This window comes from Phacochoerus africanus, chromosome 1, assembly GCF_016906955.1.
Source record: "Phacochoerus africanus isolate WHEZ1 chromosome 1, ROS_Pafr_v1, whole genome shotgun sequence".
Lineage (NCBI taxonomy): Eukaryota > Metazoa > Chordata > Mammalia > Artiodactyla > Suidae > Phacochoerus > Phacochoerus africanus.
The window spans coordinates 212,162,430-212,185,529 of record NC_062544.1 but is presented as its reverse complement, the minus strand read 5'-3'; the positions used below and the strand labels follow the sequence as shown (position 1 = coordinate 212,185,529).

The 23,100-nt window shown below is 49.0% G+C and overlaps 1 long non-coding RNA gene across 4 annotated transcripts in view; it reads right to left on the bottom strand.

The window, feature by feature from the left end:
- Positions 1–22,686, bottom strand: part of LOC125132213 (uncharacterized) — a 31,073-nt gene extending 8,387 nt beyond the window's left edge. The window contains exons 1-5 of one of the 4 annotated variants that reach the window (XR_007136166.1): positions 22,592–22,686; positions 17,411–17,864; positions 15,231–15,523; positions 13,506–13,680; positions 272–1,662 (exon numbers count right to left, since the gene is read on the bottom strand). This is a non-coding gene — a long non-coding RNA (uncharacterized LOC125132213). Of the gene's footprint in view, positions 1–271; positions 1,663–13,505; positions 13,681–15,230; positions 15,524–17,410; positions 17,865–22,591 lie in introns of those variants that run through there. The other 3 variants (XR_007136165.1, XR_007136171.1, XR_007136176.1) reach the window with 3 other exon arrangements.
- Between the last annotated feature and the right edge of the window lie 414 nt (positions 22,687–23,100).

Sequence of the window (23,100 nt, the reverse complement as noted above, 5' to 3'; positions counted from 1 at the left end):
GAAAATTACCCAAAGAAAGCCCAGAAATTACTATGCATTAGGCTGGGCATTTTCATTTGATCTTATTTTATTTTTTTCTTTTTAGGGCTGCACTCACGGCATGTGGAGGTCCCCAGACTAGGGGTCAAATCAGAGCTGTAGCTGCCAGCCTACGCCACAGCCACAGCCACGCCGGATTTGAGCCGCATCTGCGACCTACACCACAGTTCACAGCAACGCTGGATCCTTAACCCCATGAGCGAGGTCCGCTTCCTCACGGATCCTAGTCAGGTTCGTTAACCGCTGAGCCACGAAGGGAACTCCGGCATTTTCATTTTAGAAGAGTGTGTTCCTGGAAGGGAAATGAGGTCAAAGAGAATGTGTATTTGCGTGTGTATTTACTTAAAAGATAATTTTGTCTAACAAACATTTGCTGAGACTCAGCTTTGAGTAAGGAAGAATGCAAGGCAGTGCCATGGAGAGAGATTTACTAGTTAAGCCTGGGCCAGGATTCTCTGGGTATTGAGGGATATCTGATCATCTCTGAGCCATTTATAACAGGGAAGTGCTGAGCTTGCTGCTGGCTGCCTAGCCTTGACATGTCCGGGCTAGGAGCAGACTCCATGAAGAAGGAAGAATGCCGAGAAAGCTGTCACCAGGAGTTAGATTTCTCCTTGAGATGAGCCACCATCTGACATGAAGCCCCAGCTTTAGACTCCTGTCTTCTTGGCTCTTTTGCTTTCCAACTCTTGATCTAAGGCATGAACAATAGTATTGAATCCCTTCAACAATAGTATTGTATCCCTCCTCCTGGGCAGGAGACTTCTTAGATGAATTTATGCATGATGTCATTTAAATCTCAGCACAACCTCATGACGAGGGCATTGGCACCTGCAATTTACAGATGAGGAAGCTGGGAGTCATGCTAATCAAGTCCTTTACCCATATTCCATGTAGATCCAGGTTTCTGATGCATATTGGTCCCCATGCAATCCTGTGCTCTCTCCTCCATCCCGCCATGCCTCCAATTAGACCCTAGATTTTGAGCATCTTGAGGCTGAGCCCTTGTCTCATTCATTCCTGTAGCCCCCAGAGCCCAGAATTGTGAGGAATACAGCCATTCATTCATCCATCCATCCAACACATTTATTGAGCCCTAATTAACTGCCAGGACCTGTGCCCTGTGGTCATTAAATATCTGAGAAATGAAAGAGGGAAGGGAGGAAAAAGGAGAGAAAAGTGGATGTACAGTGGGGCTCAAGAGAGACAGCCACAGGACCTGGGCTGTGCGGGAGGAAGGGCAGCCTGGAGGGCTGGGCGGAGCCCTGGCTGGGTATCACCCCTGGCTCTGGCACTAATCTGCTTTGTCCTTACCTCTCTGGGCTTCAATTTCCACAGAAATTTCCAGTGCTCCTAAGGTGCCTTTATGACAGGTAATTCTAAAGTCTTTGTAAACTGAGCAAACCATGGGGCCTGACCATTCCTTTCATTGGTGTGGTCTTTCCATGATTTGACTGTGTTCTTCTCAGGAGGAAGAACTTTTTTCCTAAGGAGTGATTCAGAGGGGAAGCCGGGATTGAGAACCACCTGTTCACATGTTTTTCTTCCCATTAACTGTAGAGGCTAGAAGCCAGGTATCCAAAGCTCCAAGGCTTCTAGCCCTGTGTCTGACCTGTAGGAAATCTGAGAAATGGGTTTTTATTATTGTTATTTCTAATGAACTAATTATGAACAACAATAGAAAGTAAATGGAAAACTTAGAAGAAAAAGGGGGAGAAGCAGCAGCAACCTACGCTGAACATTTCAATATTGAAGGATTATTATATTATCTTCATCTAATCTCTCTGGACCTCGATGTCCCAGCTGTAAAAGATAGAAAATATATAAATCCTGGTAAACCAGCTCGATAAGTAAATAAGTGAACAAAAAGCCCTAATTTGTAACCTTTGCCAATTTCCCTAGTGTAAATACTCTCATCATGGTCAGTTTTCACTTGTGGTCTAATGATGGCCCAGGAAATTCCTCTACCTTTAGCAGTCATCCTCTCAAGCCTGTACCAGCCAGCTCCAGCAGAGCACGCAGGGGAAGAAACGATTCAAACCTCTCTGATGGTGGAGTGGTGCCTGCCTCATGGGAAGTATTAGATAAATATCAGCTATTGTCATGATCATTATTTTTTTTTTTCTTTTTAGGGCTGCAGCTGAGGCCTACAGAAGTTCCTAGGCCAAGGATCAGATTGGAGCTGCAGCTGCTGGCGCATGCTACAGCCATAACCACAGCAAGGCCGGATCTGAGCTGCATCTGCTACACTGCAGTTTACGGCAACACCAGATTCCTAGCTCCTGATTAAGGCCAGGGATTGAACCTGCATCCTTGGGTTTGTAACCCACTGAGCCACAATGGGAACTCCCATTATAGTTACTAATACTGTTACTTTCTTTATTCCTGTTTTGCAAGTAGACAATTTTTTTTCCTCTTCCAGGACTCTAAAGGGAATAGGATTTTTTTTTTTTTTCAGTGTTTTAAGTCTGGAACCTGGTAGCTCCCAGCACCTACGCAGTGTTCTCATGCAATCTTCTTACCATCAGAGGTCATTTAACAGAAACGAATAACATGTTATTAGAGGTCACGGTTTTTTCATGGCTTTTTCTCCTCTTTTGATACCAACTGCCACCCAGTGAGGAAGGGAAGGATTCCCATTTTGCTGATGAAGAATTGTGGTTCAAGAGAGTGGGACTGAGCAGAGTCAAACAGCAGAGTCAGCTCTCAAAAAAGCCCAGGGGAGTTCCTGTTCTGGTGCAGCAGAAATGAATCCATAGTATACATGAGGATGAGGGTTCGATCCCTGGCCTCGATCAGTAGGTTAAGGATCCCGCATTGCTGTGAGCTGTGGTGTAGGTCACAGATGCAGCTTGGACCCCGAGTTGCTGTGGCTGTGGTGTAGGCTGGCAGCTGTAGCTCCAATGGGACCCCAGCCTGGGAATTTCCATATGCCGCAGGTGCGTCCTTAAAAAGAAAAAAGAAAAGAAAAAGAAAAGCAAGGAAACAAGCAAGCAAACCCAGGGCCCTTTCCCCCTATCATAACTGCACTGGTGTGGGACCCACGGTTTCCCTGACCAGGGATGCAACTTGAACTGGGAGGGAAGGAGGGAAGAAAGGAGGAAGGTGGACGGTCTCATCCACTCGAAGCAGAAGCGCACAGCGCTCCCGGCATCCAGAGTCTGAGAGGAACATAGTAATTCAGTGCAGATGCCTTCAGGGAGCACTTTTTGCGAAGGCATCTCCAGAGGGAAAGATTACTCATTCATGGTGGGGTGAAAGTGGACCCATCGCTCGCTTTTAATATGAGCTTGAGTTACTGAGATAATTAAGTCTGGCAGTGAGAGTATTAGCCGTGTAGAGCAAGAAACCCTGTTCCCTGGAAGACACCAAATGCAGTTTAATAGGATGGGTCTGTGGGAGTACGTATTAAGGACAGGCTGGGGAGGACTCCTGTGGTACTAAGGAGATTGGTGCCTGCTAAGTTGAGTGGCTAAGAGGGCTCCCCAGATGCAGTTCTTGGGCTGCAACCTCTCCTTACTGAAGAGGCAATAGCTGTGTCTCTTGAGGATGGAAGGTACTCTATGCTGTACTCTGGGGATTAGCGAGAAGAGGCAGTGTCAGGAGGAGGGCACACATGACGTGTTGCCTCTGTCATTTGTCCTGCAATGTGCCACCTGCTCAGAGGGGGCTCACTAAGAGGGAGGGGGTTTGGGGGTGGTTCTCCTACATTTTCTCCCCAAAGTTCTCTGGTGACTTGGTGCCTACAAGAGGACTTGGGGAGAGTCAGGCTCCCTGTAGCTGTGCATAGAGCAAAGTGTCCACATGGAGAACAGGTGCAGGACCCCTGGGTCCTGCCAGGGTGACCCATGGAGAGATAGCTGCAGATTTTCATCTCAAGGTAACCCCAAACAAATGCATCAGCATCTATCAACTGTGTAAACAACAGTAGGAGAAAACCTACCGGGTTGGATACCAAATACTTTTTAACTCATATAGTTTTATTAATATTATTAAATCAATGATCACCAATAATTTGCTTCCAGACCCTTGTTACTATGTTTCACATTGACCAGAAAAAACCAAGCGGATGCCCAGGAGAAAAGTGAGTTCCAGAAAGCCTGTGGGTCCCAGGTGGCTTTGGGAGGAGCTGCTGGACCTAGGGACATGAAGGATGCTCTTTCACTGCCCCATGCTGTGGGCTCCACTCTCCAGACCTGATCTGTCCGGGTAACACTCCTCCAGTACCTATGCTCTGGGATGCTCCCCTCTCGGGGTGAGCATGGTCCACTTTAGCAAGTTCCTTTTATGTCCAGAGCCCAAAGGCCAGGGGACCAGCATTGCTGAGCAGGTCCTAAGTGACAGTCTCAGTGCTGATTGCTTCCTCTACATTACCTCATTAAATCGCTAGAACCAGCAATATGGGGTGTTCATTCTTACCCACTCTTTCCAGGAGAAGCAAGATGCCCAGGGTGGTTGACCTGGGAGGCAGCAGGAGATGGTGGATGGGGCTCTAACTCTGCCTTCCTGGCTCCTCCAAGCCCAGTGTTACAAGCATGGGCAGCTTGGCTTGGATCAGCACAGGACTGGTCCTTCCTTGATCCAGGAAGAACCCTTCCACTAACGTAGTCCATGCAAATTAATTTTGGCATATCATATTATTGGCCCATAATGAGGAGAACCAAGATTAAATACTCATTATGTGCCACACCTTCTGTTAAGCCCATATCGAAGGTAGCTTGATAAAATGGAAGAAACATCAGCCTGGGAAAGAGAAATCCTTGGATTCAAATCCTAAGCAGTGTTGGTGGTATAGTATCAAGCATGGCTGCCTTCCAAACCCTACTTGTGAGCTGTGCAACTTACGTAATTTTTCTGAATCTCAATATTCTCATCTGTAAGTGAGTATGATAATAACATGGACTCTTCTTCACAAAATTGTGAAAATTAACTGAGGTAACTGATGTGAAAGCATAAATGTTAGCATCCTCTCATATTCGTCATAAACCTAAACCAAATGCCCATACCCCAGCCCTTTAATAGTCCAGTCTCCAACTTTGTTGGACTTCAGACCTTTATATCAATAGATTTCAGAGCACTTCTTCACCCTCTTTTTGAACAAGAGTGCATTTGCCACTCCTGGAGGCCAGCTCCTTTCACTATTCCCCCCAAATCTTCTCCAGTGCTTTAGCAAGCTTATTAAGTCATTGAGTAATCTAGGAATGCATTCCATACTCACTCATGGGACGTAATAAAGACTCTAAGAGTGGCAGGGAGGGGAATATTTCATTTGTCCCCTTGTCCTCTATTATTCAGCATCTGCCACAGAGGACTTAGCACCTGTGGGAGGTACCATGGAAGATGAGGATGTGAAAGGCACCATCTCTGTCCCCACGGAGCACACATTTTAGGAAATAACCAGACAGGGAGGCAGAGAGCATTACACACCTAGGAAGCACCTGGGGGAAGGAGAGACATCTTAAGGCTTGGGTACCACAGAGGAAGACAGATTAGGACAACTTCCCTAACCTTTCTGGAATGTGAACAACGTTGTTAACCTTTCGACCAGACTTTGAGGAGTAGACATGGTTTAGGAGGGGATCTGGAAAGATAAAGGTCAGTTGGGGGTTCATGGAGCTGTACATAGGACATGACAAGAGGTCCTGTCTGGTTGGAGCTTAAAGTTATGTCAGAGAAAAACAAGAGATAGTTTGGCTGGAGCAGAGTATAGAAATCTTAAACATTGTGCTCTTTGTAACATCAGTGAAGAGCCACTGACTCAGGGTTTTCAAAAGAGGAGTGACATGATCCCCAACCTAGAGATGTTCTGTCAATCAGACAGAGGAAATAGGAACCAGAGAGAGGGATGTTGATGCAAAAGTCAATAGCCAGATGGGAGATAAAAAGGCAAGCATTGGCATAGGGGTAGGAGGCAGGAAGGCAGGAAAGGCCACGGGAGCTGTTCAGGTTGAGCAGCTGATGGAAGGACCCTTTGGGTTCCTATCCAGGTCTACCAGTCCCCACACGTGGGGCCTTAACCTCTCTGAGCCTCAGTTCTTATAGCTGAGAAGGAAAACCCTTGAACCAGAGGTGATTTCCAAATGTCCTGCAGCCCTGGTCACCTCTGACTCTCTGTCTGACGTTTTTGTCATTGCTCTTCAGGCTTGCTGGCCAACTGTCTGTGGACAGGGGAAGACCCCCCAAGCTATGTCCCAATCACCTTGTCAACAGCCAGTAATTTTTCTTTTGTCAGGCCTTGCAAAGACTCCCCATAAATGAAGTTAAATCTGTTGGCTTTAACTTCACAAAGTTTCCCAAACCAAATGATCCTAATACCAAAAACAATCAATGGAGCAAAATAATAATGTCAAGAATACACAAGAATGTTCTTTTTGTTATAGAGGAGGCATTTCAAGTGCATGAAGAAAGGATAAGTTCACCCAGCAGACCTGGAACCAATGGCTCTTTAGGAAAAAAATAACATTCCATCCCTACCTCACTCTTTGGACCAATATTATTTCCAAATGGCTTCAAGAGTGAAATAAAATATTCTTGGAAAATAAAATTGAACCCCCTCAGTCATCTTGAGGTACGGCAAGTTTCTCTTAGCATGACACCAAGGCAGTAAATAAAATAAATAAAAGAAGAGATTAATAGATTTGACCATATAAATATTTTAAAATTCTGCATCCCAAAGATACCAAAACCATTCCACAGGGTTGCATCAGTCCTTTTAGGAAGAGCAGGAAAACCATGTCTGATTATCTCAACATGGCATGGCCGAACCCATTACTGAAGGAAGTGAAGAAAACTAACTTCAGGGGAAAGTTCAGAAGAGAAGGAAGACTGCACCGCAGGCTGGAATGGGGGCTTCAGGGAGAGGATGCTGGGAGCCAAGGGCAAGAGGATCCTGGTCTCCCACTCCTGGGGCAGGGCCCCCCCACCTGCCTTAAAGAGGAGTTTAAAGGTCCTGTTGGTCTCCCGTGCCCCCCACCTCCCATAGGACTAAACAAAGCCCCTGCAAGGTCTGCCTTTTCTAGACCTTAGATTTCATGGCTGTCTAGGTGACAGGAATAAGGAGATTCACCTCCTTCTATTCGGGATCCTTGGCCCCTCCTGGGAGCTGTGGGAGCTTGTCTTTCCTGTTCTGTCTCCACCACCTGAGTATCACAAGGGAGGGATTTAGTGTCATGCTGTGTCCACGGCCGCTGGCTGCGTGCCAGGCCTCAGTGCCCACAAGAAACATGATTCCACCTGCTCTAGGGAACAACGGCACCACATGCCTCATGGCTCACAGATGAGCGGCTGGAAGTCTCTGAGGATGGATCATTGCTCGTCAGAGCCAGCAGATTCCTTCTTGGCTGACTCTCCTCGGGGAGGCTGAGAAGGAGTCCAGCACTGCCAGCAGAGAAGCAGCTCCTTTTTGGTCCCCTCTCCAACCACAGGCTTCTGGCCTCTAGTGAGCAGTGGTTGGGATGGGTTGCTGGGACACTGCACTGCCCTTAGCAGCAGATCATATGTCATATGGAGAGTTTTAGAAAGACAGGCAATATGGGGAGTGGGGGGGGGGGGGAGAATTCAAGTTGTATCCAAAGGTGCAATTTACATGTGCTTGGGTCTCCTAGCAAACTGGGACTCACTGAATAAGGCCCCTCCAGGAAGTTGTGGGAGCTTGAATAAGGGTGAGGGTGCAGTGGTGGTGAGGGTGGCAGGGTGTCCTGGGATTGCCTCCAGATTAGGATAGACAAGAAGATACCTGAAAGAGATGTTTCAGTGCATATAGGCAAGCTTGGGATTGAGGGAAGAACCATGGGACCCTTCAAATCTCTTCTCACCTTGACTTTAGGGAACTCTGTTTAAGTTTTTATCCTCTTGTTCCTTAGGAAATTTTTCATAAAATATCACATTCCCGTAGTCAAAGAACTAAGATGCCCCTTTCCTGGCCTCAGTGCAAGAGGATTCCACGCAGTTCCTGGGGCACTTAGTACATTTCCTCTCCTTCAGGGGTTCCCCACCTTGGCTGCACCTGGACTCACCTGGGGAGTTTTAACAAATGTTGATGCCGGGGCTCCATCTCCAGAGGCCTCAATGCTCTGGGTTGGGGGTGTGGCTTGGCCATTGAACATGTGCACTCTATCTAGTTTTGGATCAACAAGCAAGAGCCCAGGCATTTTGAAGGAGCAATCTAGGGCAGACCTGAGCTGCAGAACTGCCATCACCTTACCCCCACTGATTAAGAAAATTCAGAGGAAAATCTTCCTGTTGAAAGCTTAGGGTGAACAGGTTCACTTTTGATGGGTGAATGTAAAAGGAAAAGGGTTTAATTTACCTAGAAGATTTTCCTCTTGCCCATATGAGAGAGTTCTGAAACCATCTAAAATGAATCAGATTCCAGAAGCAGAGGCTGCTGAAATGTGGGTACTAGGGGGAGAGTAGTTTACACTGAAAACCAGGAGGCCCAGTGCTGGCTTGTCTCTTGAGCAATTTCTGGTTTTCACAAATATGTCTGCAATGGCCTTGAGTCCATCTGTCCTCACTGTTCTGACTGCCCCTGTCTGAATCCAGGCCCCGCCTCTTCCTGCTGCAGAATCGCAGCCTCCTAACTGACCTCTGTACCACCAGCCTTTTCCTTCTCCAAATCCTCTGCCTCATGCCCAAGACATCTTTCTAGAGTGAGCATGTCATGCTCCTGCTTAAACATCCTGCCATGTCTACTTCCTTATTGCCCTGAAATAAAACCTAACTCCTTGGTACAACTCATCAAGTCACGCATGATCTAGCACACACCTACCTCTCTGGTTTCACCTCAGATTTCTCTTTAATCCCCCACCTGCCATGCCCTCCATGCCACAAGGAAATAGAACGACTTGTGTTGTGCCCTTTTATGTCCTGGGTCTTTGTTCAGAGGGGGTCTGTCTTTCTGGAACATCCTCTTCACCCCCTTCTTCTCTTGGCTGAGTCCCACTGGTTTTTCGAGAAGCTTCCTTGAAGCCCCTGGCCCAGGTCAAGAGGCCTCACTCTGTTCCTGAAATCCCCCAGGTATGCAGCTCAGTTACTATTCACCACACTGTATTCTGATCCCCTGTTTATTTGTCTGCTCTAGACTGTTATCTCTTCAGCACCATCCCAGCACCCAATCCACAGCCTAATACAAGAAAATAAACTTTTGTCCTAAGTGGCACCTGTTTTCCCTATGTGTTAATAAAATCTTGTTGAAGAATTAAGAGTAATTGCACTTTCTGGCTAAACATGAGATGGAGGCAAACAGCACGGGAAGGCTTAGGGATGGCATTGTGACCTTGGCCAGTGCCCATTCCACTACCAAGATGAGTCACCTGGAGGGCAGAGTCACTTGTGAGCTGGGTTTTCCCACACTTGACATGATCTGAATTTTGTAGCAGGTGTGATGAGCTGTCACTCCCCATTCTATTTGAGTGTGGGTCTGGAGAAACATCAGCCAGTCCAGAAAGCTGAGGCAGGTTCCATGCACTTTTCCTTTAGAGCTTAAGAGCTGGCAGGGGTCCAAGTGCTGAAGAAAGGCTCCAGGACCCAGGTTGAGAGACCTATTTCTAGCCCCAGATCTGCCACCAACTCCCCGTGTGACCTTGGACAAACTGCTTCCTCACTCTGGCTTCATTTTCACCGTCTATAGTTGGTCTAGACCAGAAGCTCTAACTTTTGGGTGTCTAGTCTATCAGAAATCCTCAAAGATAGTCTGTGTCTGTGATTTCCAAAGGCCTGATGGAAACTTACAAAGGGCTGACCTGATGAAAGAACCAATTTCTGGAGTTCCCACTGGCTCAGGGGGTTAAGGACCCAACATTGTCTCTGTGAGGATAGCGGTTCTATCCCTGGCCTCCCTCAAGGTTAAGGATCCAGCATTGCCACAAGCTGCAGCATAGGTTGCAGATATCGCTTGAAGGGCATTGCTGTGTGTGGCATAGGCGGGCAGCTGCAGCTCCAATTTGACACCTAGCCTGGGAATTTCCATATACCACAGGTGTGGCCCTAAAAAGAGGAAGAAGAAGAAGGAGAAGGAGAAGGAGGGGAAGGGAAAGAGGAAGAAGGAGAAGGAGAAGAAGAAACCAAATTCCATTGCTTTTGACTAGCATTGCACAAGATTGCATATATTGAGACACCCATGACAATTATAAACCTCTATCAGCAGTTATACATATTCTTACTAAATATTGGGGAAATAAATTTATGTAACAATATATTTAGTTTAATTAGCATAAAATCCTTCTAAATGAGAGGCAAGAATGAAGGCTATCTTTTGAAACATTGGGGGTTTGCAGGAGCCAGCATTCTCTAGCTCTGAGAGTCTAAGATGGGCTAAGGAACCCAGGCCCCCTCCACCCAACCCCCGCTCCCTCCTCCACAGTACACAGCACTACCTGCCCCTGGGATCACCTGCACACTTACTCACTTCAGACAAGAGCAGACAAGAGCAGGGGCCCACCTGTGTGCTCAGAAAAAGGTGGAGAACTTGGTGAGTTGAGATTCGGATCCTTGCTTGCCCAGAGAATCTCTCAAAAACCACTGACAACTCACTTTTATCCTCATTGCTTCCTTTTCTACAAAATAATGTCCATTTCTAGCTATCCGAGAGAAAACTTTTAACCCTTGGATAGGGAATGAAGAGAGGCAGGTGGTGAAACCAGAATTACAATTCACTGATATGGATCCACCACACATGTGCACTTTGCACACACAAACACACAAACACACACTCATGGTCTCCTACAAGGTATCTATATCCCTGACCTTCTTGCTTGAGTAAAAGTAGGCACTTGGGGTGTCAGGAGAAGAAACTGCTAGATTTAGAGCCTGAGACCCTAGAAAGCCTTTGAGCATCATCCCACCCACCCCAGACACCAGAAAGAGCTCGGCCTCAGGGTGGGACCAATGACCTGATTCCCTGATGCTCAAGGGGGGACATATAGGAGGGCCTTGAATTTGGCAGAGGGAGAAGGATGCTCTGAGACATTCCACCCAAACTCCCTCTCACAAAACTAAAAATGACCCTTCAGATCCAGGGTGGGACTACAAGGATGAATAAGACCAAGTTGGGCCATTCAAATCTCTTGGTGTGGGAGTTCCCGTTGTGGCTCAGTGGTAATGAACCTGACTAGCATCCATGAGGATGTAGGTTTGATCCCTAGCATTGTTCAGTGGGTTAAGGATCCGGCGTTTCCATGAGCTATGGTATAGGTCGCAGACAAGGCTCGGATCCCTAGTTGCTATGTGGTGTAGGCTGGCAGCTACAGCTACAATTCAACCCATAGCCTGGGAGCTTTCTTATGCTATAGGTGTGGCTCTAAAAACCATTTATAGGTATTTATAGGAGTTTGGCATAAAAAGTAGCTCAGCTGCCATTACCATCATCACCATCATCAGCATCACACAGAGCGAGGAGCAGCTGCTCATTGGCCTGTAATGTACAAAAACGGCCTCCACATCCATTATCTTATTTGAGCCCGTGATCACCATGTAAAGCGGGCACAGCAGGGATTAATTCCTGCTCCTCATCCATTTAAAGGATGAGAAAACTGCAACTTCCAGAAGAGGAGGGACCTGTCCTCCAGCCACCCAACAGTCAGGAGCAGAGACAGGACTAGAACCCAGGCCTCCCAGCGCCCGTCCAGGGTCCTTTCCCTGCAGACTTCTGCCTTCCCCAAAGCACTTTGGGAAATGGTGGGAACTGGGAGGGAGCCCCCAGGGGTGGACCAGGCCCCCGGTCATGCTGAGGACAGACGAGCAGGGACCCTGTGCCCCTGACGGAGGTCTGTAAACCATCCAGCCCCTCTGGGGTCACTGGTGGTCCTCGCCCCTCCATGAGAAGCAAGAGAGGTTCTGGTTGGCTTGCTTTTTTGATTGCAATGGAGCTGAATCTTCAAACTGAGTTTGTCAGAAAAATTGGTGCAAATTAAAGATGAGCCTTCTACTTTCCATAGCCCGTTGAGTTGAGAGGCCTCGGGGAGGTGTTCAGGAGGGGTCTCTCCCGGTGAGGTCCAGCCCTCCTCCACTGGCTCCCAAGTCTCCTTCTCTGTAATCTGAGGAGCATTCCTCACCATGAGCATCCCCCACTTTCCTCAGCAAGACCCCTCTGGGTACTTTCTTCTCCTGCAGCCTCTCTTGGGCTCTTTCTTCTCTCCTTTATTTATTTATTTATTCACTTATCTATTTATTTATTTAGGCTTCACCCACGACATGTGAAATTTCTCAGGCCAGGGATCGAACCCGCGCCACAGCAGTGACAATGCTGTATCCTTAAATGCTAGGCCACCAGGGAACTCCTTTCCTCTTGCCTTTAAATCAGCCCAACCTAGTCTCAGAAATGTGCTAAAAGCCCCTAGAAGTCCAACTGCAAACCTGGAGTCTCCAGTTCCAGAGGGCCAGGCCTTCAGCTGACCTCTCAGACACACAGTGCCTACATCTGCTCCTTGCTTCTCCAGCCCTCCACCTGCAGCCTGCTGGGCTCCCGTCCTGCAGATTCCATGGCTCGCACTCTCAGAAGAGCAGGTTCCAGCCTCTCCACTTTGTATGTGGAAGGACTTCCTTCTCATTGCTGCTCCTCCCACCCCAGGAAAGCATGCCATCCCTTTGGCTTTTAACCTTGTCAGCAATGTACATCATGAATCTTTGACTGCAAAGTAACTCTTGATTCGCTGATCAGAGTTTTTAACAAGACTGCCCCAGCTCATCCATGTTGGCATTTGGGTTATTACTGTATTAATACCTTTACTTTTTTTATGGCCACACCTGCAGCAAATGGAAGTTCCCAGGCTAGGGGTGGAATCAGAGTGCAGCTTCCAGCCTACACCACAGCCACAGCCACTGCAACACCGGATCCAAACCGCATCTGCAACCTACACCACTGCTTATGGCAATACTGGATCCTTAGCCCACTGAACAAAGTCAGGATCAAAGCTGCAGCCTCACAGACACTATGTCAGGTTCTGAGCCCACTGAGCCACAATGGGAACTCCTGTATTAATATTTTATTATGGGTTTCTGAATTCCTCAGGGCCTAGAACAGAGATTGCTCCAAACCTCCATGTTGACTGAGTTGAGGGGAATCTCTCAGTGAATGATGGGGTCAGGCTTTCCAGGGGCAGCCTTCTAAGCAGGGTTCTCCCTAGGTCGGTGGGGCTAGGGTGGGGAGGGCAGCTCCATCAGCGTGAGACCACCCAGGTGTGTGCACTTGAAAGGAAGCCTCACCGTCAGCATCTTCAGAGGCCTCCTGGCGTATCGGTCATGACATAGTTCATACTGGACTTCACAGGGTTCAGAAAAGAGGAAGGCGATGTGTCCCACAGCTGGCCACCCCTCCAAGTACTCCTGAGGGACAGACTCAAGTCTAAGCCCCACTCGAGCAGAGAGGGGAGGCTCTTCTGGACTGGTGGTCAGGCCAGAGCACCTGGCTCCTCAGGAAAGACCTTGGAAGGGAATTAACACGCTGCCCTAAGTCTTCCTTGACTCACCTCCTCCATCTTTTCCTCAGACGCTCCGAGGCCAGAATGTGTGCTTTGGACCGGCAGTGAGTTGCTGGGATGAATCATGCTTCCCTCAAACCTTCAGCAGGTAGTAAAATGGACTTCTTCTGAGTGATGTAAAAGCACATAGGATGAGGCTGGGGGAAATTCTGGAGCTGTGATGCTGTAGGAAGGAGAGAAGACATTCTGCTGTCAACACAAGGACGTCTTCCAGGCTGGTATGAACTAAGCACTTGCTCTTACTTCCTGCTTGTCCCTGAGCTTAGAAGCCTGCCAAAATGATGCTGTTTTCATCTGTTAGTTGTTGTCCTTTGGAAAGGTACCACTGATGAGATTTAAGATGATGTCACGAAGACTCTGAGACTTTAAATTTCCTTTTGCTTTGTGTTTTCATTGCGTAGGTGGTTAAGGGTCTTTATGTGAACCTATCTACATGATACATCCACATCTAATTCACTTTGAGGAAGAATTTTGTACCAATTTTAAAAACCAATAGAATGGAATCGCAGGGGAGGTACAGGGTGAAATTAATCAAATGCTGTGATACTGAATTTGACTACAGGTCAGACCTCATTACTGCAGGTTCAGCTTTGGCCTAAACTCTTTATCACAAGAAGATTTTGGACTCCAAACACGAGCCCTCTCCTGTGAAGCAATGAGTAATTCGACACTATTAAAAAATAGGACCACAAAAGCGTGGAGGCGTTTCATCTGTTACCTCAAACACACTTTGGAATAAGGTGAAGGAAGAAGACAGGAAGGTGGGCAGGAGGTGAAGGGAAGGATTCTAGTGAGTTTCTTGCAATTCATTTGTAAGAAATCTGGCCTATTAACACTTCCTAGTGCTCTCTGAAGGGAGGATTCCGGAAAACAAGATTAAGAAGTGCTTCACTATTAACCCCAAATTCCCAGTCCCTCCCACTTGACTGGGAATTTGGGGTTAATAGATGCAAACTACTGCCTTTGGAATGGATAAGCAATGAGATCCTGCTGTATAGCACTGGGACCTATATATAGTTACTTATAATGGAGCATGATAATGTGAGAAAAAAGAATGTATACATGTATGTGTGACTGGGTCACTTTGCTGTATAGTAGAAAATTGACAGAACACTGCAAACCAGCTATAATGGAAAAAAAATAAAAATCAATTAAAAAAAAAAAAAAAAGGCGTTCCTGTCGTGGCTCAGTGGTTAACGAACCCAACTAGGAACCATGAGGTTGCGGGTTCCATCCCTGGCCTCGCTCAGTGGGTTAAGGATCCAGCGTTGCCGTGAGCTGTGGTGTAGGTCACAGACGAGGCTCGGATCTGATGTTGCTGTGGCTCTGGCGTAGGCCAGCAGTTGTAGCTCTGATTCGACCCCTAGCCTGGAAACCTCCATATGCTGCAGGAGCGGCCCCAGAAAAGGCAAAAAGACAAATAAATAAATAAATAAATATTTAAAAAATTAAAAAATTAAACAATTAAAAAAAGTGCTTCACTAGAACCAAAGCCTCGTCAGGAATCCTTCAGGAATTCCCCCACTATCAGTTTCCCCTTTTTACCATTGAGATGTCCCATTACCTAATCAGCCCACATTCTGGTCCTACAAACGCTGCCTCAAAGGTCTTGAAGCAAAGTTTTCATTTGTGCTACCGGGTCTCAGTCTCTTTGCTTTACACCTGTCTATATGTAAAGAAAAAAAGGTAAAGAAAACTGAAATAGCAGCTGACCTTCTGTTTTTCTACCAAACCAGAAGCCACACATTCTCTTCAGAGTCTCGAGGTCTCCTTTGCCGTGATTTGAGCAAGCGTGTGCACAGGCACATGTGACACTTGCCAATGATTTCTGCACCACTGGAGAGACGCAGGTGAGCCACAGATAGGACAGCAGCCTCCAACAAGAGCCCTGCTTCAGCTCCTCGATTCTGGGACTTTTGAACCGTCTTGCCCAACTCTGTCTTCATAAGTACAAGAAGAAGTCTCCTCAAGAGCTATATGCTGAGCTGGAGGATGTCATGGCAGGGCTGCAAGGGGACAGGAGAGAGCTTGAGTTTTTGCCAAGCCCAGGAAGGGAGGCTCCAAGTTCATAGACACCAGCTTCCCCAGCTCAGAGCTCAGAGAGTGGCTCCTAGGAAAGTTAAACCAAAATCCACACAAGCTGAGTTTGCTCTTGGCTATACTTCCTTCTATCCTACTCAACTCAATCCACCCAGCTCACCTCCTGTCTTGGCCAGGCCCTGGGGATGGGAGCAGGACTGGCTGAGGGGAGACGGAGATGAATCGGACCCAGCCTGCACTCACCAGGACCTGCAGTCTGTTATGAGTGATGCTGTAGAAGGCAGTAAATTGTGAGTGCTGGCCAACAAGGAATCAAGATGGTCTTGCCATGCTGGTGGGGAGATGCAAAGGGGTATCATTGGTACAACCTGTGTCTGTTGAATGCTGCCTTGGAGCCAGGTCCTGGGCTGGGTGCTGATGGCGGGGAGAGTGGAGAGGGAACAATACAAGCCTAGGGAGTTTATGGTCCAGGGCATTGAGAAGGTATATACAGGGAGTTCCCCGCGTGGTGCAGTGGAAATGAATCCAACTAGGAACCATGAGGTTGAGGGTTCGATCCCTGGTCTTGCTCAGTGGGTTAAGGATTCGGCGTTGCCGTGAGCTGTGATGTAGGTCACAGATGTGGCTCGGATTCCGCGTTGCTGTGGCTGTGGTGCAGGCCAGCGGCTACAGCTCCGATTCAACCCCTAGCCTGGGAACCTCCATATGCCACAGGTGCAGCCCTAAAAGACAAAAGACAAAAAAAAAAGAAGAAGAAGAAGAAGAAGAGGAAGAAGGTATATATACATCTAGCCAAATTCCAGAAGCAGTCTGATAGGAGCTACAAAGCAGTGCCAAGTCCCTGAGAAGGCACGAATTCACATCTGGGTGAGAGTCACATGATCGACAGGACGGCAGTAGGAGGAGGTACCATCTGAAATGGTCTTGGAAATGTACAGGGCTTGACATAGTGATAAGGTACTTGGTCTCTGGGGGCATTTTGTTCCCAGGGACTTTAATGGGAGGGGTCAGAAGAGCCATGCTCGCCAGGCTCCTGGGGAGGGGTCCTCAGCCCACTGCCAGCCTGAAGGCTGTGGTGCCATTCCAGTGGCATGAGTGCTGCTTCCTTTCCACCACCCCTGGCCCTCAGGCTGGGAGCAGGAGACCGGGTTCTCATCCTGGCCCATTCTGGCATTCAGGGAGGCCAAGGACCCTCTCAGGGTCACAGTTCCCCATGTAGACCCCAGGGGAGCTGGGATGGTTAAGGGCATCATTGTTGAGGAAGGATGGGCCCACAGGGCTGTCTCCATCCCTCCACCCATCCCAGGGCAGAAATGCTGCGGGGCTGAGCTAGTGGATTCCGCCAGGGGGATGGATGCCCCATCCCTTAGGTTCATGTGTGTGTGTGTGTGTGTGTGTGTGTGTGTGTGTGTGTTAGGAAACTTACTGGAATGGCCCTCCTTAACCTTTTAGAATTCCTTTAGACTGACACTTGCTCCTGCCATCTCCCTCCCTGACCCACACCTTCCACCCCCAATCTAGGCACATGCCAGTTTGCCAGCATTACGCAATGAGCCAGGGCCCAGCTAGCTCTCGGGGAACTGGCGGGCTGCCAGGCTCAGCTGGGCTCACCCCATGAGCAGAGCTTCACGCTCTCCTCCTGCATTGGTGAGCCTGTGAACACACATTTCCATATGCCAAGAGGCAGCATGCGGCTCATGAAGGAATCATTGAGGTGCGGTCCTGAAAGGCAAATAGACTAAGGCTTCCACAAAACTCTTGCAGAAACCAACAAGAAGACTGATGGACTGCCAGTCAGAGAGGGCTAACCCCTTTGCTCACTGGCCCATTCCAAGTCTACAATGTTTTCTTACAGGAAGTTCTTCCTTGGATGGAGTTGGGGCTCATGATTTTGACCTCTGGTCCCAGGTGCGTCTTCTGGCAAAACCAAAGCCTCTTTCAGTGTCACACCTCCCTCTCTTCTGGGCTCCTCTCTGCCAGTTCCTGTAAGCTGCTTCTTAGAGGCAGGGACACTCCGGCTGGGATCTCTCTGAAGGGTGTTTCTTGGCTCTGTTACACTGCCTGCTTCTGCAGTCTTTGAAATGTCCAGCACAGCCTTTCCAAGGTCAAAAGGACATCCGGCCTATGCTGGGCACTGTAGGGGGATACAAAGAATGCGACACACAAGGACCCAGTGCTCTGATGACTTGCAGTCCAAGAAAGGAGCCATCATCCACGTGCAAATAAGTGCCTGAAAAGAGGTGTGGAAAAAGCGCTGGAGAGTACGGCAGGAATTCAGAGTCACATCCAGCCTGGTGATGGTGGTGTCTGCGGGGAGCGGGGAGGAGGGAGATGGGAACAAGAATCAGGAAAGCTGTCTGGGAGAAGGTGGCTTTGAACTGGGTTAAGAAGGATGTAGCTGATTTGGGCAGGGAAAGAGGGGAGATGATCCAGAGAAGAGTGAGCAGGAAGATGAAAAGGCCGGGGCAGGTACACACAAGATGGTGAAGATGCCATTTGGGCAGCTGGGGGGGTTATGATGGGGAATAAGCGGGGTTGATGTTGGGAGATAAGTGAGACCCACCCTCAGGGGTTTGAACACTGTGTGATAAAACTTAGACCTGAGAGCTGCACATTCTCTGTTTGTCTCTCCAGATCTAGTCTCCACTCCATCGTGGTAGATGAATACAAAAGCCACCATCAGTTATCCCCGTCCCTGTATCCATGTCCCCTTGCCACACACCTTTCACCACTCTCCTGCTCTGATTCTCAGCTCAGTTATGTGACAGTGTTTGCTCAGTGGGATGTTAGCAGTTGTGCATAAGAAGAAGCTCGAAAAGGACTTGCCCCTTGGGGTTTGTCCTCTCTTGCTGCTCTTGGCCTCCTGCCACCATGTGGATGAGCATGCCGGAGGACCAGAGGTCATGTGGAGGCACACTGACTGCAGAGGCACAGATAAGCCCCAGCAGGGATCAGCAGAACTGACCAGCTCAGCCCAGGCCAAACGGTTAACCTGAGGAATTGTGAGCTAAATAAACAGTGGTTGTTTAAGCTTCTAGGTTTTGGGGTGGTTGGTTATGCAGCAAAAGCCAACTGCTGCAGGAACACAGCCAGCTTTGAGAGACCCAGCCTGGGAAGTCCCGGGATATACAGAGCATATGGGAGAAATGTGAGTCATTGTGGCTGGAGCATAGACCACGGCAGGTTGCTAAAATATAGCCATCCCTTCTTCCCTCCACCCCGACCCCCACTCCACCCCTCAAGAGGTAGAATCTATTTTGCAGCTCTTTGAATCAGGATGGCCATGAGACTTGTTTGGGCCAAACATGCAGAAGCAAATGCAAGCGCTTCATGTTAGATACTCCAAGGAAAAACTAACCACAGCACCTAGCCAGCTTGCAAGACTAAGTCACCATTTTTCCCCACCAGCCCAGGCACAGGACCAGAGCTGCCCCTCCCCTGGGGGTGCAGCCCCTCCTCTCTCCCGGAGCAGCAGAAATTGCTTGGAGCCGAAAGACACTGGCATTCCACACCAAAGGTTGTCAACTGAAAAGACACACCACCTGGGGGACTTTGGGAGACTCCGGTTTGATTCTTTCTGAAAAGACGACAAAATCCAGATAAGGAGATTTGGTGACATGTGAGGGGATAGTGCAGGATGCATGCCTGCATTCACCTCTTGGGTAGGACAATTCTTTATCGTGTGGGACTGTCCTAGACATCACAGGCTGATTGGCACTCTGACCCCAGCCCACTAAATGCAAAGAGCACCTCCCAGTCACTGTGACAATAAAAAATGCCTGCTCCCATAACAATCACTTGCGGAGTGGGAGCAGAGGGACGATACAGCCCCAGGTTGAGAAACTCTACTGGGGAGAGAAAGAGAGAGAGAATTAGGGGAGAAGGAAGATCTTTGTGGGCAACTTTCAAAGCCCAAGGCATGCGCTGATAGGACAACCACATTCTCCAGAGATTTGGTGGCTCTGGAGTCCATCTGGGGAATGATGGAAGGTGGCCCCAGACAGGAAGCTGGGGGCCAGCAGTGCTCGGAGGGCGGTAAACAGCAGAGTGAGCATGTTAGACCTCGCCTTGGGCAGTGGGAGGTCCCCGAGTGACAGTGGTGACGGCTAAGACAACAGGAGCTGCTCCCCACCGGAGGCCACCAGTGCATCCTTTTCAGCAGGAAATCTCTAAAGGGAGACCCAGGGAAAAAGCCATGCTGCCAGAACTTCCTGGAGGGACTCCCTGAAAGGAAGGCGTGCTTGGGAAAGTCAGGGGCTGTTTCTCAGACATCTGTGCTCCTAGTTTCAGACCATTTCCCTCAGGGTAGATGGCAGCTTTGGGCCAGAGCCTGAGAGCTTTGGGGGCTGACTTGTCCCAAAATGTGAATTGGGATTCAGTCTGGCATTGAATGATGTTTCCAGCCTCAGCTCCATGGTGCCCTCCCCACAGTGGGCTAGCATGCACCCACCATGGCCGCAACCCACCCCCCCACACACACACACCCATCCATTGGGTGATCCAGTGACCCCCTGCTGCTCTAGGATCCTCCTGCAGCAGTCCCCACCCCCGCCCCCTGCAGGCAGATCCCTGTGACAGCCAAGCACTTTTTTTCCCTGCTCTTCTCCCCACCCCCCCAACCCTGCTCCGCCCCCCCCCCCCGCCCCTCAGTGACCCTGATGCTCCCGGAGGGGATCTCACCCCCGCGACAGGGCCCATGCCCAGCTCAGTGTCTGGGGACAAGGGGGTGTGGAGGTGCCTGTTGAATGAATGAAATTCTTTTCTCTGAAATGCCTTTAAAGTTGCTTTTTTTTCTGTAACCAGGGGCAGTGGCTGGAAGGGTTGGAATGTGGCCTTCGTTTTCCCCTGGTTTTACTCCTCTGAGCATTGGCCAGACTCCCTTGTCATTTCTGGTCCCAGGAGGATTTCACATTTTAAATTCCCTCAGAGGTAGGATGATTCCGGGGCATCTTTTCTCTCCATCCTGCCCTGATACCCTCTTCCTTCCTCACCAGAACGTTCTAGGACCATCAGGCACCAGTGAACCAAACTTCTGATCACTCTCCCAGTAGTCATTTAATGGCACCTCTTTTTTCCCTGAAGCCCAACCAAACAAGATTTTCACCTCAGCACCTTCCTTCTCATGGGAGCTGAAGTTCTCACTGTGTCACGATGCCAGCCAGGTTTCCTTAACCTGCTGCTTCCCAGGCCCCTCACTGAGATGGGAGCTTTTGAACATGCAACTAACGTCATCTGTGACCTATACAGCAATGCTGGATCCTTAGCCCACTGAGAAAAGCCAGGGATTGAACCCTCGTCCTCATGGAGACTAGTCAGGTTCGTTACTGCTGAGCCACAATGGGAACGCCTACAAACATTTAGATTTAAAGCCCATTATTGAGCATGCTCTTGCAGGCCCCTACCATAGTCACTTTCACATCACTATGGCAGGTCCTCCATTGGCTGTGGGTGAGGTGATGACAGTGCAGGCTGAGGCTGAGCCACCTTAGCTGTGACCCTGAGGGTCCCAGGAGTCTCCTTTGGTCCCTAGCTGAGGCTTCCATCCTGGGCTGTGTGCTGGGAGGATGGGGGAGGCTGAGAGAGGCAGGCAACCCAAATGTGTTCTTATACCATGAGGTCCCTAGCCCCGGACCTCCACTCTGTCTGCAAGCTGACTTGGGTCCCCCACAGAGCAAGACTTGGGGTTACCTACCTCAGGATCTTAGCCAGAGCCTCATTTGGAAGCCCAGGAGGTATGGACATTCACCAACATACTATGATTTGAACCTACTCAGTCTCCATAGAGATCCCTCCCAGGATCTACCAGCCCTGGAACACCCATTCCTACAGAGCAGCCCAGACACCTCATTCTGTCTTCAGCAGCCCCCATGGTCTAGCCCCCACGGTCTAGCCCCCACCCACCTTTCCACCGTCCACCTCCTGGCACTCGTCTCATAGATTTGCTCCTCTCACGTAGAATAAGCAGAAATTTTCCTCATATTCCCCAGGCCTTTCCACCTCCAGCCCTTTGCTTTTGCACTTTTCTCTGCTAACAAGGCTATCCCAGTTATCTGGTAACCTAACAACAGCACCACAAACTTAATGGCTTAAGACATTAACCCTCTCATCATTGCTGTGGGCTCATCTCAAGGTTCAATGTGAGAAGAATCCACTGCCCAGCTTTTGTAGCTGTTGGCAAGATTCAGGCCCCTGAAGGTGGATGGACCGAGGGCCTCAGCTTCTTCTTGGCTGTTAACCAAAGGCTGCCCTCATTCTTCGAGGGATTTTGGCCAGAACCTGCCCTCAGTTTCTTCCCACATGGGCTTCCACTAAAGGATCACTTGCTTATTCTAAGCCAGCAAAGGAGAGGGTTTTCTAATCAGATGGGCATTCCAATTACATCATGCAATCATGGAAGTGAGTTCAGCCATCTTTGTGTATGCTATTGATCAAGAAACAAGTCACAGGTCCTGCCCACCCTCAAGGGAGGGGATGGCACAGGCATGAGCATCAGGAAGAGGAGATCATGGGGCCACCTCAGCATCTGCCCACCACACAGGCCCTTCTACCCCCTCTAAGGGCCTGAGCCTAAAGAGGAATTCATGGACGCTTCCTTTAACCATCCCAACCAGAATTCTCTATCTTTTCTGAGCTCCCACGTGGTTTTGCTTGACTTATCCTCTGGTGTTTCATTCATCCATTCAGGATTTTAATAACTCCATTTTGAGGATTTACTATATGCCTGATCCTAGAGGAAGTGCAGATAATGGTTAAGTCTGCAAGTTCTGGAATCAGAGGCTCTCGGTCCATATCCTGTGTCTGCGGCTTTATTCTGGGCCTCAGTTTACTCACCTGTAACTACTATCAGCAGGTGGTAGAGTTTTAAAGTTTAAATGAAATCACCATGTCCGAAGCTTAACTTGGAGCTGGGCTCATAGAAAGAGATCAGGAATGGTTAAATCTTATTTTAGGTGCCATGGTGATTTCCTAGGATGTCATCCTGCCATAACAGAGCCCACATAGCCTTGTCATATGTGTTTCCATGGGTGCCTTACCTCTCAGCAGGCTGTCTGTAACTTCCCTGAGGACATGTCCCAGTCTTAGTGCTCTCTGCCACCTCGATGCCACTTAGCACAGGGTCTGGGTTACTGGAGGCTTCAGTAACTGGCTATGGGTGTAGACAATCTCTAAGCCATGCCCACTGGCAGTGCATCCTGTCAACACAGCCAATCTGCTGCCAGCCCTCACTTCCCCTGCCCTGCGCACCTGCAACCCTGGTCTGCCCACTTCCATGTTTGTCACCTGCAGTGTGTTCAGATGCGGAATTATGAAACTGATATGAAATAACGGCAGACTGAGTGTTCTGCCTTCCTCCTTCCCCTACTTGCTGTTTGACAAATGCAGGTGGCTAGTGTGTCCTGTGGAAGAATTTTTCTGCAGGGGAGCTGGGAGCCAGGGCTGGGAGTGAGTGGGCAGAGGGAGAAAGGGAGTGGCTGAGAGGCAAGAGGAGCCAAACCTCTGAAACCACATTGGCCTTTCACTTTTTGCTTGCCCAGAATCTAAC